General features: G+C 35.1%; 1 protein-coding gene across 2 annotated transcripts in view; it reads right to left on the reverse strand.

Moving 5' to 3' along the window:
* The window catches only part of Tpst (tyrosylprotein sulfotransferase), a 78,029-nt gene that overhangs the window by 8,614 nt on the left and 52,931 nt on the right, over positions 1-16,484 (reverse strand). The window lies entirely within an intron of this gene.

The following is a 16,484-nucleotide window of genomic DNA, read 5'->3' on the forward strand; positions in this document are numbered from 1 at the left end:
TTCAAAAAATTCATCAGTAATTTGATTCGCGAACAAATCGCAAAGAATTAACCATTAACTCCCTTTCGAAATCAAAGAATCCGGACCACATTGTGATACGATAAGTGAAATAGCGTGAAGAAATCTTGGTCAATTTCCGAAATTCACTGATCGTTTCGACATCTCACATCTCGGTATGAAACATACGCGCGTAACTCGTTTTACCGTGGCTTTTCTATCCACGTTTTCTTCCTCCCGAGCCACTTTCCCGACTCCCATGAATCTTATCCGGTTCTTCTAGACATGTGCCGTCGATATTGTTTTCGCACTCGGTACCTTAAGCTCCGTATTTGTCTAACATGTCGTATTGTCGTAAAATTGATATCCGTGCAGCATTGTAAGAGATCTCGTGTGAGAGAGAGAGGGGGGGGGGGAGGGGAGGAGAGAGAGAAAGATTAAATCAGCAATGGAGTCGATGTTTATGACGTTTAGCATTCACAAAATATTAATCGCCTTTCGTTTGCTCACAAGGGGTATCTCAATGATATATCCTTAAAACGCGCCCAGTGCTATTATACTATTATGCTAATGGATCAATGTAAAGAGCCCGGACTCCAGAGGATCGATGTATAATGAACTCTAAGCTTGAAAAGAAATTTTAGGGAGCATCGACAAACGAAAAGGCAAAGTGAAATATTCTGTATGGAAACTCTGTCAGAGATCATTGATTCGCGATAAGCCTACTTTTGAAGAATTAGAAGGACTATAAGTACCAAAGTATACTTTTATCAATACTCTTATTTTTCAATAAAAAATAAAATAAAATAAAAAAATCGATTTTCTTTTTAATACTTTTTCATAAAAGGAATAATCTCTGTTATGGTATACGGTTTATTTAGTATAATTTGAACGATACTTAAACGAAGATGAATTAAAGTATGCGTCGTATTGACGTACAAAGAGACCTGCAATTTATTGCTTCGTCAGAAAAGTGCCGAGAGAACCGGCTCAAGTTCTTTTTTTTATTCTTTTTATTTTTTACAATCACGAGGGGTTTGTAATCGTACACTATACGTCTTTGATGTGTAAGTTTAACGAAAATTCAACGTGCCTTAGAGTAACGTGGCTATTTTAATCGATACCCCATTATAATCGACATCGTTACTTGACTAGCAGGCTACTAACGAAAACGAATCAATCGTAGAACAAAGAACGAGCCTCATTTGAGTTTATAGGAAAGTTATTGATTTGACCCGAATCTCTCTCTCTCTCGTTCGAATCGAATTGATAGGAAAAATCCTTTCCAAATATTGCACAACATTGTAGTAACAAAATCAGAACTATTATGTCAAATTTCAGAATGCATTTTTTATTGTAAAAATTATCCTCGAAATTATCGATAATAAAATTAAAATATTTGTGCGATGTTTGGAAAAATATATTTTTATCAGTATTTAATAATTCATTTAATTAAAAAAAAAGCTCTATATTAAATTTATAAAATGAAATCAATACACGTATATTCGTGTCCTTGAAAAATGAATTAATTTCGTAATTAAAAAATAACGAGCATGCCAAAAATAATCAAAGACAAATAAATAATTATGTTCAATGACAATAATATACGAGTAATTCAACAATAATAATATGAAATCTCGTTAAAAATTATAGTGACAGGATTTCTGCAAAATTCTATCTCAATTTAAAAAAAAAAACCGTCAGATAGAATTATTATTCCACTGTACATTTTAGAGTTTCGATTTCGCCTAACAGTAACTTGCAATTTGACATGCAACAGCGGGGAAAAATGGCGATTTTTGTTTCACAGCGTGACTGCGAATTCAACCAAAAGTTACGATGTCCATCAAATATTTGGCTTCCACCTTTCGCGTGTATAATCGTGAACGGCCCGTTTCTCCATCAAGCTCATCCACCACGCTGAACGTCCGCTCACTCGCAATTTAAACTTTAAAGCGCGAAAGCTGTGGAACAATAGCGGCCGCGATACAGAATTGCGGACAAAAGATATGCATTATAGACTGGCTTCGGAAAAAAAGTAGAGGATCTCCCAATTCATTCGAAACTGCGGCAACTACAATATCAATTAAACGTTCGAAATGTAACATTCTGGAATTACGTAAAAGAGAAAGGATGAAAATGGAATGAGAGGAAAGAGAAGTTTAACTGGAAATCAGTCAAACTTTTCATAATTCGGTGGCGCGCAATAATTAATGTGATCTTTTAAAATTATAAATTAATTATGTTGATGCTGGAAAACATCCGCGATTTATTACGGAACAACATAATTGGTATTCATCGACGTGTGATGCATGTAATAATAATTGTAATTATAATAACAATAATAAGGATAATAATAATAATAATAGTAAACAACTACAATAAGAAATTGCGCAATTTCATTGGCCCTACGTTCTAACCGTGTCTCGTTGTATTTCCATTTATTCCAAATTCCGAGAGCTTTTATATCACGTCGCCAAATATCCGTAGGCTATTTTATGTTTTACTCGCGTTTTTTTAAATATTTCATGTCAATTACTTGATTTCCTGGCTGTTCGTTTGAAAGCGAAAAACCAATTCACATTATGTTCGTAAAGGTCCGGGTTTTTACTGCAATTGAATTCACAATTCAACGGACATTCGCCCAATTTTATTCGTATCGTTCATTATCACATAGATGAGACTTCACTTAGACCAGCCCAGTCGCTGTAGTTTATCGAAATTCTCCTTTGTTCCTCGCTATCGCCATCGAAAGTCGATCGAGGTGGCACGAATTCTAGCGGAAACTTCGTAACTGCACGTCGAGAACAGAAAGCAGCGGTCAAGCTTACTTAGCTCGACAGTGGCCATTCTTTCCCACTTTTTCCCCGCGACAAAAATTCCTTTATTACGCTGCTTCTGAAAAGTGTCAACCCGTTAAAGCGGCATTACGTCGACAGCGAGAAAAGGAAAACCGGCAGCTTTTTTTTGTAGCGGACACTTCAGCACGTTTCGCATACACGGTAAAATATTAAAGATTCATATACTCAAAATATTACGAAAAATAAAAATAATCCATCAACCTTTCGAATAAAAATCAATCCGAAATTCGCCAAAAAATACGTAAAATGTTATTCTACGGCTTCATTTATTAATAGATGTATATCCTAATTTTAACTTTATAAAGGGTGTTTTTTTAAGCCCGATAGAACTTGAAATTGTAAAAAATAAAACGAAAAATTAAATTAAACAGCCGCGGTGGCCATATGCCCGAAATCATTTTCAAATGTTAATGCCATGCATTGATCTTTCGACTAAAAAAAATTTTTTTATTATAATTTAATTTTTGCGTTAGTTTTTACAATTTTAAGTTCTATCGGGCTTAAAAAAACACCCTTTATAATATTCTTTTTTTTTTGGTTTTAGATTATCTAGATTTATTCTCTAAAGTAATGAGACATATTAATATAATCAGTTATAAGAAAATCATAATAATTATAACATACATATATATATATATATTTATTATATAACTTTGAGAACTAAAAAATCTTTTACGTTTTAACAAGCGCGACAGCTGCGGCTTAGAAACTCAATAAATCACTCAGTTTACATTCTAAAACGTATTCTCTGATTCGCCAATTTTTAACGAGGAAACTGCCGGGATCAGCGGTCGGAAAACCGAGCACCGGAAACCGTGAATCCGGAAGCGCAAATGCAACATCGGGTCGCGCGTGAGCTTGCACGCTAATTGAAAGCCCGCGTTCGTGTACTCGCGTTCGCGTGTGACCTAAACCGCATCGAGTTAAAAGTTAAATAAATGTCGAATTTAATTCGACCATCCACCAAAGCTTGTTGTACACAGAGTGTCGGAAAATTGGCGGCAAGTGGGCGCACTTCCTACGAACTTTCTGGAATCGAGTTTTGTCTGCAAAGATAATAACATCGAAAACGTTCGCTAACAAATTTTTAATTTTTATCTACCTTTTTGGTTAAAAAAAAAATAAAAATAAAAATAAGCAAAAAATGTAAATATTTCTCAGCGTTTACGAAACTTATCGTAGTAAATAAAGTAAATAAAAAAGGAAGGGGAGAAAAATGAATAAAATAACTATTTGTTTGATCTATTTCGGATCTTCTTTGACAGTTTCTGACGTATGTACGTGGATTTCTGACCTCGAAGCAATTTCGATTGTCTCCTTGAAAATAAATTCCTCGCGAAATTCCCCACTTCTTCTTCTCTTACAGAGGAGTGAACCGCGAGTTTTCTTCTTCGAAGGATTCGGTTACGGCGTTCTGGATGTTATCGATCGTTTCAAAATAATGTCCTTTCGGGTGATTCCTCAGTCTGTCGAGAAGGAAAGAAGTTACTGTTTGGCGGCGAAGGCAAGTACTGGGAGAAACTAAAGTGTTTTTGGGGTAGTAGAAAACTTTCGCGTAGAAAGAGAATGCATTGTTCTGATGCAAAATGTCGATGCAAAACACCGACGTGTTCTTTTCAATCCCATTCTCTTGTCAAGGTTCAACATTTTTTACAAACGTTCAAGCGAACGTCATTTTGGCTGGATCGATGATAAGACACTGAAAACTTTTCAAAGAAATATCGCGGAAAAAGATTTCAGGTATCGTATAACAGTAAAAAAAAAAAAAAACATCATGTATTAAATAAAAATCTTTCCATTATATCATTTTCACGCAAGCCGAAAAAATTGTGCGTATATTATATGATTTTTTTTATTATCTCCACATTACTGATTTTTCGCGATAACTCGGTTAAATAGGTCGATGAATAAATTTTAATTATAGCGTCTACGCGTAGGTATTCGCGAAATTTCAGAATTCAACCCTGGATTCGCGTTCGCGTAACGCGTTTTGTAACCCTTTTAATTCCGCTTCGGCGCGTTACATTTTGGTCGGGATAGGCCAGCCCTCGAGCGAGATTTAATCGTTCGATTTATCGTTTCACAGCGAGAAATAATTCGGATTTGTCGGACCATCGGGGAGGGAGTGGCATCAGCATCGACCGTGCGAATATCCAACGCGGACGAATATCGCGAAAATGAAATTCCGGCCCGTTTTTATTGCCCCATGTCATTTGATTGCACCGATCTCATCGGCCGGCCGGTTTATTATTGACAGTGCAAATTTTCGCGAAAGTTAACTGTTAGCCACGAAACTCGTTCGACATCGTTCGATATTGAACATTGTCATGGAGGATAAAACAGGATGCAACCCACGTTAAGTGGGCCAAATGTGGGGGTATCGTCCACTTTAACGACCATATCTACTTAATTGCGTATAAAATATCATCTGTTAACCTTTATCCTTTTATCTGCGGCATGCAAAAAGCGCTTCCTCCAATTTTATAATATAAACAACATAGAGATGTGTGTGTGTGTGTCTGTGTCGTGAGTAACCGGATTAACGATTTTCATAGGAAAGTTCACTCTAGCTAGACAATCTATAATTCGCGACAGAACACAGAACAGAATTTCATTTATGATTTTATGTGCCGTGCATTATGATTTGTGCGTGCGCATACTTTAATATATGCGTTCTATATATGCTTGCATTTTGATTCTGCAAAGGTTTTCTGCTTTATACGGCGTGCATAAAATTGCGAATAAAATTTTGTTCACGAGTTATAAATAATCTGAAATTAGTGCGGTAATTTTTAAAGAAAAACAACGTTAAATTTTTTTAGTTTAATTTTAGAGAAAGCAATTTTGATAGCAATGTTTTTCATCGGAATTATTATCGGTGCTATGAAATAATACGATAATGTATGCTTAATATGCTCAATAATGTATGATAATTTATTAACTATCGTAATTAATAAATCATGTTGATTAGATTACTGATACGTGATTGATCGTGATTTGATAAGCGTTAATTCAATATTGAATCAAATTATATTTTATCCGTTTGTGCGCGTAACTACGTACCAGCAATTTTTCTCGTCCGTAACGTATCATAATTCAAGACGACTAACCTTATACATATTGGAGAATTATTATCCGCTGGGATATCCTGAGACGGCGCCCAAATGAAGTTAAGCCACGCGATCTCCTCACCGCAAACGTAACCGATCGATTCTCCTCGCATCAGAACGGAAGATCGAGTCTTGTAGTTTCGTAGCGTCTCAGTCCAGAACCATTTTAGACGATCCATTATTCCCGACAGAATTCAAAATGGAACTTTACGTATAAGGTGTCTCAGAGCCATTAAGAGCATACTACTCGAATTTACGATGGATAATAATGAATTTGTATGAATTATCAATTATCATGTTTGCGATGTAACATGGAAAGAAATAGCGGATGCAATTTTCTATATTAAAAATTCTAGGAGATATTAATTTATTTATCTATCCAAAAGTTTTACTTTCATGATAATTCAATTTTGCACAATTTAACGATAAAATAATTTCAAATATATATGTATATATATATAAAATATTATATACATATATATTTCAACAATAAAAATCTTAAGCTGTATTTAAATGAATTTTTAATATTTGAGATATAAAAAGTTTCAACAGAGAGATCTGGGGGAATACCGTTACAACTCATGGAAGAAAGCAGCTCTTATTTAGACAAGATCTTATTTAATTTCTACAAGTTAGTAAACACGCTGTAGAGACGATCAAATCGTGTTATATGAAAGCTGTTCAATTCAGTTTGTCGGTCACGTACTAAAAATAGATTTTTTTATAACGAACCCGTCGTTTGCATGGTGATCGTTCTCAATTTATATCGAATGCCCACGGGCAATGGTTCGTAACGAATTTTTAAACGGCTTTTTAAATAACCTACATATATTACATTTTATCTTGTTTCGTCCCATTATCGTCATCCAACTGAGAACATAATTTATGAGCAAAACGTCAAAGCGTCATGGTAGTCGTATTCTTGGACCAATATTGACAACTATTGACAACTAGATAAAATTGTGATATGCGTGCGCGCTGAATTATATTATCCATAAAATAATTGTAATTATCTTGTAAAGATTAAATTAATTAGTTTTAAGATTAATGTATCGTTAAAGTCCTGCAAATTGAAAAGCAGATGACGTTCCACTAATTATTTGCGGTTTCAAAGTTTAATCCACGGAAATCGCTTGCTTTCACATCTTCAATGGCTTATAACTCGGAAACTATCGGTTTCTCGATGTTTTCACCGATAAAAAGCAACATTTCGCAAGAGATAACCATTATCTATCCATTATCTATCCATTATCTATCCAAACCATTATCTATCTCTAACGTAGGGCACACCAAAGTTTTATTAAAAAAAAAAAAATCTTTACTGCAACGGATTAAGACAAGCATTAAGTAACGGAAGGAAGAAAGAAAGTTGCAAAGAAACTGTTTTCAATTTTGAGACTGATTACAGAATTCCGTATCACCGCTTAAAGTTTGCGATAAGGAAAACAGGAAGCACCTAATGTAATTTCCGGCAAAATGTAGCATTTGCGCGGCATTCTAAGAAAATCGATAATTCTCAGAAATATCTATCGAGAAATATCGCCCCCCCCCTATCGTGCTTTTCGACGCTTCAGGATATTAGAAACGTGCGTGGATTGCAACGAAAGCCGGAAATGGCCAGCAGGCTTTCGATACTTGGATCGAGAATGCTCCGAAACCGAGAAGCAACCGAGAAGGAGGGGAAATAGATTTAATCCCCTTGCATCTCTAGCTGCAGGCTCTTGTAGACTCCATCTGAAACTGTAACTTCTCGAGCTTGTAAGAGCTCGGGCAGTTCGATGAATAAACATTTACATAACATCGGATGTTATCATATCTCTCATGGGGTTTACCAATAATAATTATCCTTGCTTGATTATTACTGATTATTACTGATCGTCGCAAATAACAGAAATAAATAAATGATAGTATAAATGATGGAAAGAGGGCAAAGTCAAGGAATATCTTACGATTCATAAAAATAACTGTTGTGCTAAATTAAAAAGTAAAACTCAAATAATACAAATTTAATTAATTTGTAGGTACATCCAAGTGATACAATAGCGGCTTTATGTATCGTTTGTATAAATCTTATTGTTAAAAACAAATGCATTTTCTCAATCGATAAAACTTCAGGCTTCCTGCTGCGCCATTAATTTTCAAAATCCTTCTTTTCGCGAAAGTTCAATCTGAAAGTTCAGATTGTGACAGATTTTTAAAATGGAGATGCGATATGTCGAGACAACTTTACGAAAATACTTGTTGTCGACAAATTGATTTGTATTTTGTCCAGCGTTCCCGTGGGAAACGATGATTTCGCATTTCACGATCGTCTTTTACCGGTGCATCGACCAGAGAGGGCACGCGCTATTCTTTCGAACGCGTTCAGCTTTTCATGTCTTTTTGCTTTCGCTTTTGTCGACGTATCGCGCACGAGATGTAACCTATTCGACGAGAAGCGAGCGATAAAATACATGGTGCGTATTGCATCTCCATAACGTCGAAGCGAGAGACGTGGAAGAGAAACGAGATTGGAGGCTGCATAAGGCGATACGTCCGATAAGTTTTTTACCGCATTTAATATATTCCTGATCTGCGATCCGTTAACCAGGTGAATGCCTGTCGTCGGAACAGTTTCCACTTTTTACTAGTTTTTACGATTGAAACGAGGAAATTCAATTCAATTTACATACACCGTCGAGGAAGAAGAATGATGGAGTTTCGTACAAAGTGCAAACGTTCGAGACGAACCACTAGAGCTTCCCCTTCGTGTGGTTTTGTTTTTTTTTCCTTCTTCAAAAAAGACGACATTTGTAAGACGTAACAACTGTGCGATTTTTTTTTTCCAAAAAATTTTACTCAATAAATGGATTAATTCTGTAACCGGAATGACGAATTTTTTCGTATCTAAAATTCAAATGAAAAAACGGCGAAAAACTTGTATATCTACTACTATCGACGTACTGTCGTATATCCACGCGGGATCATATATCCGTACGAAGATAGGTCGATATTTTCCACCCGACCTTTCGGCCCGGAAAACAGTCAAAAATATATAGAAACGAACCCAAATCCCTGCCGGAGAATAGAGAGCGAAAGAATGGGCACGAGTTGGGAAGCCGCGTTCCCAAGCTTTGCCGGAGCACTCAATTTTTCAGTACCGCGAGCGAGAAATATGCGCTTCTCCCATTCGCGTATTTATATTTGCATCCTCCCTTTTTTGTTGAAACGTTTTTATACGCGAGACCGTGTCCCTCCATCGGAGAATAAACAGAATATCATCGAAAATGGGACGCGGTAATTAGAGACCAGTTTGCATTCAAAGTTAACTGCGTTCGAAACGAGAGCGCTTTTGTAAAATCGGCTTTAAAAATAAGAAGAAACCGTAAAGCTGAGAGAAATGAAAAACATGCGCGTAATATACTTTGCTTTTCTTTTCAAACCGACTTTTCGTGTCTGCCCTCACGGAAATAAAATAAAATTACACGATCGCTAATAAATATCGCGATAATGGAACATTTCGTCAATTATCGCGATTATCATTCAGTTTAAAATAATCCGAGTGCATGTAACAGCTGCGTTTTTTACGAGTACCATGAATTCGATTAAATGATACAATTTATTCCCATATTGAGATATTTTAAAGAAAAAAACCTATAATTGATCTTTCCGCCAAGGAAAAGAGAGAGCTCGCAGATTTAAATAATCTGTAAAAAAAAGAAAAGTTTGATCAGAAGCCGCCGGATATATGTATTCCAATAATACTGATTCTGGTTGTACTTAACGCAAACGACATTATAATGATTATGTAATAACGACGTGATTCCTCTTCTGAGTTCGTAGCGAAAGAAATGGGAAATCGATACTATCGCGAAACAGCCAGGAAACCTCTCGCCATTTGTGAACGGGAAAGCGAGGAAAAGGAAAATCGGCTGCACGCGGCTGATAATATTCAGATACTTTACGTCGTTTCTTCTTGTCGACTTCAGTCGAAATGTATATCGTTCTGCAAAAATGAAATAAATCCTCTTTCTTTAGTTCTTCTAGTTTTTAAAATATCTTTTTTGCAAAAAAATTAATAAACATAAGTAGTACTAATTAGAGATCACGTAAGCTTTTGGACTTTTAGCGTTTCGGTTATTCGTTGGAGCTTACGCTATAAAAAGTGAATTCATTAATTAACAATCTGTGAACAGACAGACATTATATTCACATTGTACAATTCACAGGCTTCTACGTATTTATAATTAAGAATTCGGGACTAACAGTTTCAGTTTAAGACACTTCTATTAGGTGTTGGAATTAATTCGTAGCGTTTTTTAATGAAAGAATGTTATTTATTTCACATGAGCATTAAAAAATACATTAATGAAAGTACTTCCCATCACTTGTAAAACGCTACGAATTAATTCCAACACCTAATATATTCGAGCGAGTTATAATACCCACGTAAGTACCTACACGATATATATCCGGTTGGATTTCTGTGATGCCAATTTATAGGACGTACGGAATCTCATGCGAGAGATAGCATTATCATCCATGACTTTTTCGCTAAAGGAAGAACTATTTTTAAAAAATCGTAGTTTGAAAGGACGTGGTTTCAATCCATAGTTTAAAGAGACATTCAGTGATTTGAGGACAACTCGCACGCTGTGGCTTTCTGCTCGTAGTTAACTGAATTGCTTTTGGACTTGTGTGTAATCCTATTATGACTACCGATTGGATTTTGGCTAAGGAAAAAATTGCTTTCGAATGTGTAGGTACGTTAAAGCGTCGACAATATCCTTGCTGAGCGTCGTTTCTCGTTTAACACCTGGAGAGGGAAATTCGGAGGTTGAGAGAAGATACGGAAATGCACCGTAACGCGAAATCCTTTAATCGCTTTTTTCTTCTACGCGCATTTGCGAGTAATCGAGCGTGAATTAAACGTGAAGAGTTTGGTGCTACCACTCGCACTATATATGTTCGTTCGTTTTTAACGAAAAGTATTTTCAATGCGCGGTGTAGTGGTTGATCGCATTTTCAATTGTAAAAAAAGAAGAGGAGAGAAATAGAACAAAAGGTGTATCGATACTGTAAAAGGGCTTAAGTATTCGCTGCATTTTAATTGCGTCGGACAATCGATCGCATTCCGTTTCGTATTTTTATTTTATGAAAGAGTTTGAAAGACTCAATAAACAGAAACGTATTTGAAAAGATTGTACGACAAACATTAATCACTGACTTAATTTATTAAATAAACCAAAATCTCCCCCTCCTGCAGCATCTTTTACAATTATAACTGCTTTATATACTGCTTTTGATACAAGAAGCGAAAAGATGCATTTATTATATTCTCTTGAAGAGTATAATTAAAAATAAATTTATAATTAAAAATAATTTATAATTGAAAATAAATAACGTTACAATTTTATTCTTATAATTAATTTTTATCTTTTTCAATGTTTTAATTTCTTTCTTTCTCCCTTTAATGTGTTGCAACTGATACAATCGTAAGCTATTATAATTTCCCCTCTCTGTTGTTTTCTCTCCTCTCATTATTTTTCGTCAGTAAGAACCCACTCGTCTTGCGATACAATACGATAGACAGTTATCGAGTTGGATCTATCCAGATCAATCGTATGCTTCATAGTTCATGGGACGACGAAGAATTCTTGCGAGGAATATCCGGCACACGTGTGTCAGAAATAGTCGCCATAAATAGGGATTTCCGTCGTTCGATCGATCTCTCGCTGAAAGATAAAGATACTCTTTTGTAGCTTCTATCGTGATTTCTCTGGTGAGCAATGTGCCAAATGTTTATCGGTTGTCTCGCCAAATATAAATTGGTCACCTAATAATTTAGCAACATTCGACACAGAATTTCGTTCGAATCGTATTTTTAGTGTATTTTCGATATAATAATGAAAGAAAAAGATGAAGTCAGAGATCTTTGCATGCTCCATTTAATAAAATTAGTGTAAACAAATTATATATATATACACATACATATTTAAATCTCATAATATCTAACCCTTCACCAGTAACACGAATTTTAACTCTTTTGTCAACAATAGAAATCTTCTCAAGAAACAGAGCAAATTTTTTATTGTTCCCAATTATAAAAATATGAAAAAAGTCTAGTGTACTTATCAAAGTTAACAACGAATTTTTATCATCACAGAAGTCGGATTGTATCTTATTTATTTTTTACCGATTTAAATTTATCTGTTAAAATTCATAATCAAAATAATGCCTTTGAAGATCCTAGTTGCCGGCAAATTAATAACGATACGTATTATTAAATAAATATGAAGTTTCTTGAAGCAATTTAATGCAACGAAAAGTCCAAAAATGTCAATTAATATAAAAGTACAATATTATTGAATAGTATTACATTATTATTGGAATAATATTATTGGAATAATATTCAACAATACTGTGTAAAAGACTTTCAAATAAATGAAGATCGAAGTAGGATCATATCGCATTCAATCGTATGGAAATCAACGTATTCATTCTGTCATTCTGTCCCAGCTCATGAAATTTTTCTTTTGTACACAATAAATATGTTAAGCGACACGATAGTCAGAGTAGCGGAGTATTCTTATACAATATCAACATCCTGTACATCCTGTACATCATATTCCGATCAATAATAGGGTCGTTTTATCGACCTATCGATCAAAATGTGATGAAATGAGGGATAAAACAAGGGCACGAATGACGTTTTAAGGAGGGTAACGGCACCGTTCGTCGATGAATAATTCAACCGTTGATTTGCACGACTCAGTGGAAATGTCGGATTCGATTTCGACATCGGTCCCGTCGCTCCCTCGTGGCGTCGATCGGCGCGCTTAAAATGAGCTTCCAACTGCGCGCTCATAATTCGTTCGCGATGAATAAATGACGCAGGATGTGCCTGTCGCTTAAAGTTACCAGCCGACGTTTTTTAACTGCAGACCGGCGACAAATTGGAATCGATTTTTCCTTGGTCATTTTCTCATCGATATCATATTGTTCCAATGATTTTATTGTAATGTTAGGAAAGAAATAAAAAATAAGAAATGTTGACACGAGACATTTGGAAGGAAAAGGTTAAAGTTTAATATCTAATAACCAATTTAAATTTTCTCCCTCGCTCTCTCTTGATCTGCAGTTTTTTTTTCCTTGAAGAATTTCGAAACGAAGTTACAGAGTGGCGTATCGTTAGGTTGAAATATATGACAGGCTTCGGCGATAAGCGTACCGGAAATTAGAATTCTAATTTCCGGTTTGATCAAAACGCGATTCCCACAAGTGTACTCGTCCTGTGCACATCAATGCGCGCTGCATATTTCAACGTGAATATTCACGCGGTCGCGATATGACGCGATATTTCATTTCATGTGGGCAAAACGAGCGCTCTCATAGAGAGTTTTAACGCATCGCGAGTTAATTAGGTCCTGAAAAGCATCGCCGGCTCGGTGACGTGGATTTTTGCGCTCTCGAGGTATTCGCGTCTTCTTTCCGTCGAATTATTTATTGCCGTCCATTTATCTCCACAAATACGTCGACAAATATAAATTGAGAGATAAAGAAGCCGTTCTAAGTCTAACGTCGCAACTTTTCAGCTTTTTTTAACGTTACACTTTTCGTTTCGCGCAATACTTCGTAGTAATTTATCGGAGAAAAATTTATCACAAAGAAACAGTGCAGCGAGTAGATGTAAATTCATTTCATTAATGAGCTCAACAGGTGCGTGGAGAACAAATATCGACCGAAGATTGTGAAGCCTTTTAATTTCGCGGTTGCTTGACAACAGCCCGCCCGCGTACGTTTCTATCGGTGAAATATCCGTTTTTAATCGAATTATGCGTGTTTTTCTAGTCTTTCTGTAATGAAGTCAAATCGCGAATGAAGAAAAAAAAAAAAGAGAGAAACGAGGAAGGTGGACTTGGTAGATTAAGCACGAAACTAGCACAGACGGGACCAAACTGGAGGAATCCTCCAATCCTTCTCAGAGGAAATGAGAATCGTGGAAGTGAGAAGACAAGGGAAGAAGATGCGCTTTTGTACGCTTTGAGCGAAAGAGAATCTCATTGGAAACGAGCACTTCGACGAAAGTACGTTTGACATAAGAAGAGAGAGAATTCTTCTTCCAGTTATTGCCTTGACGGCTTCAAAAGTTTCATAGTTCGTTTTATAATTAACGCGAGTAGAATTGCAGCGATGCTCTTAATAATAATAAGAAAATACATGCGTCGCAAATTTTTAATTTTAACAACAAATGCCTTTGATGACAAAATGGGAACTTAATCCCGTATTAAATTTTACATGTTTTGAAAAAAAAAAAAAAAATAGGAATGTTGAGTTCTCTCAGGACGTAATATGATTTTTTTGTCATCGTTATAGTAAATAATTTAATTGATCATCAAATTAATCTTTTTAATGCTCCTCATTGAGAGAGATCCTAATTCTAAATGCTCTGGAGGGATGTTCATAAAAATATCCAAATTAAATAAAAATCAATGAAAACGAGTTAATATTTAAAAAAAGAAGAGACAATTTCCAATAAAAAAGATTATTATTAAAATAAAGAGAAAATGTATTTAAAAAATAATTTTGGATAACGATTTCGCAGATCGATATCGTCTTGAGAGTTAATCCAGAACCAATTTAATAACTTTTTGTTATTCACCCCACGTCACCCAATTTGACCGCTGGTCTTGGATTGGTCCCGGAATAGTTGGTAATCGCGAGACAACGACAAACAACGGCAATCCCGTCGTCGAGAAGCGGCGCAACCTACCGAGATTTAATTGGCCGTTAAACGATCGTTCGCTTCAGCTCACGAGCAAACCGAGATGCTCTCACTCTTCGTTCAATTAACACTAATTACCCGTAACCGTGGCAATAACCGATATATATATATATATATATATGTACATATATATATATATATATGTACATATATATATACACACATATATCGAAATACGAAAGGACACGCGCGGTAATAGTTTCCGATAAATCAATAAGCCGTAAGACGTTACAGAATATAAATACAAAAAGAACATTTATTTTGCAAATTTTCATCTCGAGACGTCGAAATGGAATAATTCTAACCGACATAAAATTTTTTCATTAAAAATTCTTAATTTTGAAACATCCTGCACAATCGAAGAATATATCTGTGCTTTTTTTGACGCGAAATATGATTTTCTCGTAACGATCTCGTAAACAGATATTGAATCTTACTAATCTCTCTAAATGAGAGACAGAGAGAGAAAGACACAGTTTTGAAACGCGACCACGTTGAGTGCGTTATTGCGTTTCGGACACAAACAAACCGGTCTGTTTGTTCGAACCCGATCAAATGCTGCTGTGACCAATTAACAAACGTTGCGCGTACAACGTGGTATTCGTGGATCGAGAACAATGTCGAAATAATTAGTATAGCGAACGTACCGCGTAGGAGAATAAATGTATTAGTTAGGAACAGATGAATCAAAGCTCTTTGTCTACATCTATGTATTAATGTTACATTTCGTTGACATATTTATATTATAGAAAATAAAGCAGGAAAATTTCTCTTTTTCCACCTCATATTTTTTCTACGATATTTTGCAAATACTATCTTGCTTTACATTTATTCATTAACTTTGGTAGTGACACAGCCAGAGACACGCATTGAAAGGACATTTCTCTTGCACAATAGCTTTTCAGTAGGTAATTAATATACGAACAACGTTGTGTCACAGGACAAACGCGTTCATTAGAAAACGAGACCCTTCCAATCCTTTTAAATGAGACCATTATGGCTTAATGAATACAAACGCAAACATAAATTTTATAAAAGCTGTAAAAAAAGCTGTAAAATTATAAATAACTAGAATGTGATAAATTATAATATATTATCTAGAATAAAAAAGTATACGTGTGTTCCGTACATGCACTTGCTTAATAATAATAATGTCGAAAAATGACATTTGCATGTAAAAACAGGGTGTTAAAAAAATCATTCAACATTTATATGTCATGAAAAGAGAGAAATTGAGATAAGCACTGAAAGTTTATTTAAAGAGAGAATTACTTCTAATGAAGTAATCTCATATAATACTTATCCAATGGCTGGTCGATGTCAACTTATTGATTCCAGGTGAAATTTTTCATTATAAAAAAGATGTATGTATTGAATTAGAACAATCAGAGTGCGGTTTGAAAATACCGAGGTAAATCTTCAAGTCGCATATGACACGTAGAAAATAAGTCAGAGTGATGACACTACATACAAAATTATTTATATCTCAGAAACGGTTGAATTTTTCGACCTTTGTTCATTAAAGCCTTTTTACTTAGTATAGTATCTATCTACCATATACCTAAATGCTGAATGATTCTTTAAACATTCTGTATATTTAAAAGATAAATTTATACACATATGAGAGATTTTACTGTAAATAATAAATATTTGGTATTTATTGTATGTAGTATAGGACGGGGCTATTCTGTCAGTTTCAACTTTAAAATAATATGAAAATTTACAACAACAAGTATGACAATATCTCTTTGC

This window comes from Acromyrmex echinatior, chromosome 11, assembly GCF_024713525.1.
Source record: "Acromyrmex echinatior isolate Ae372 chromosome 11, ASM2471352v2, whole genome shotgun sequence".
NCBI classification, from domain to species: domain Eukaryota; kingdom Metazoa; phylum Arthropoda; class Insecta; order Hymenoptera; family Formicidae; genus Acromyrmex; species Acromyrmex echinatior.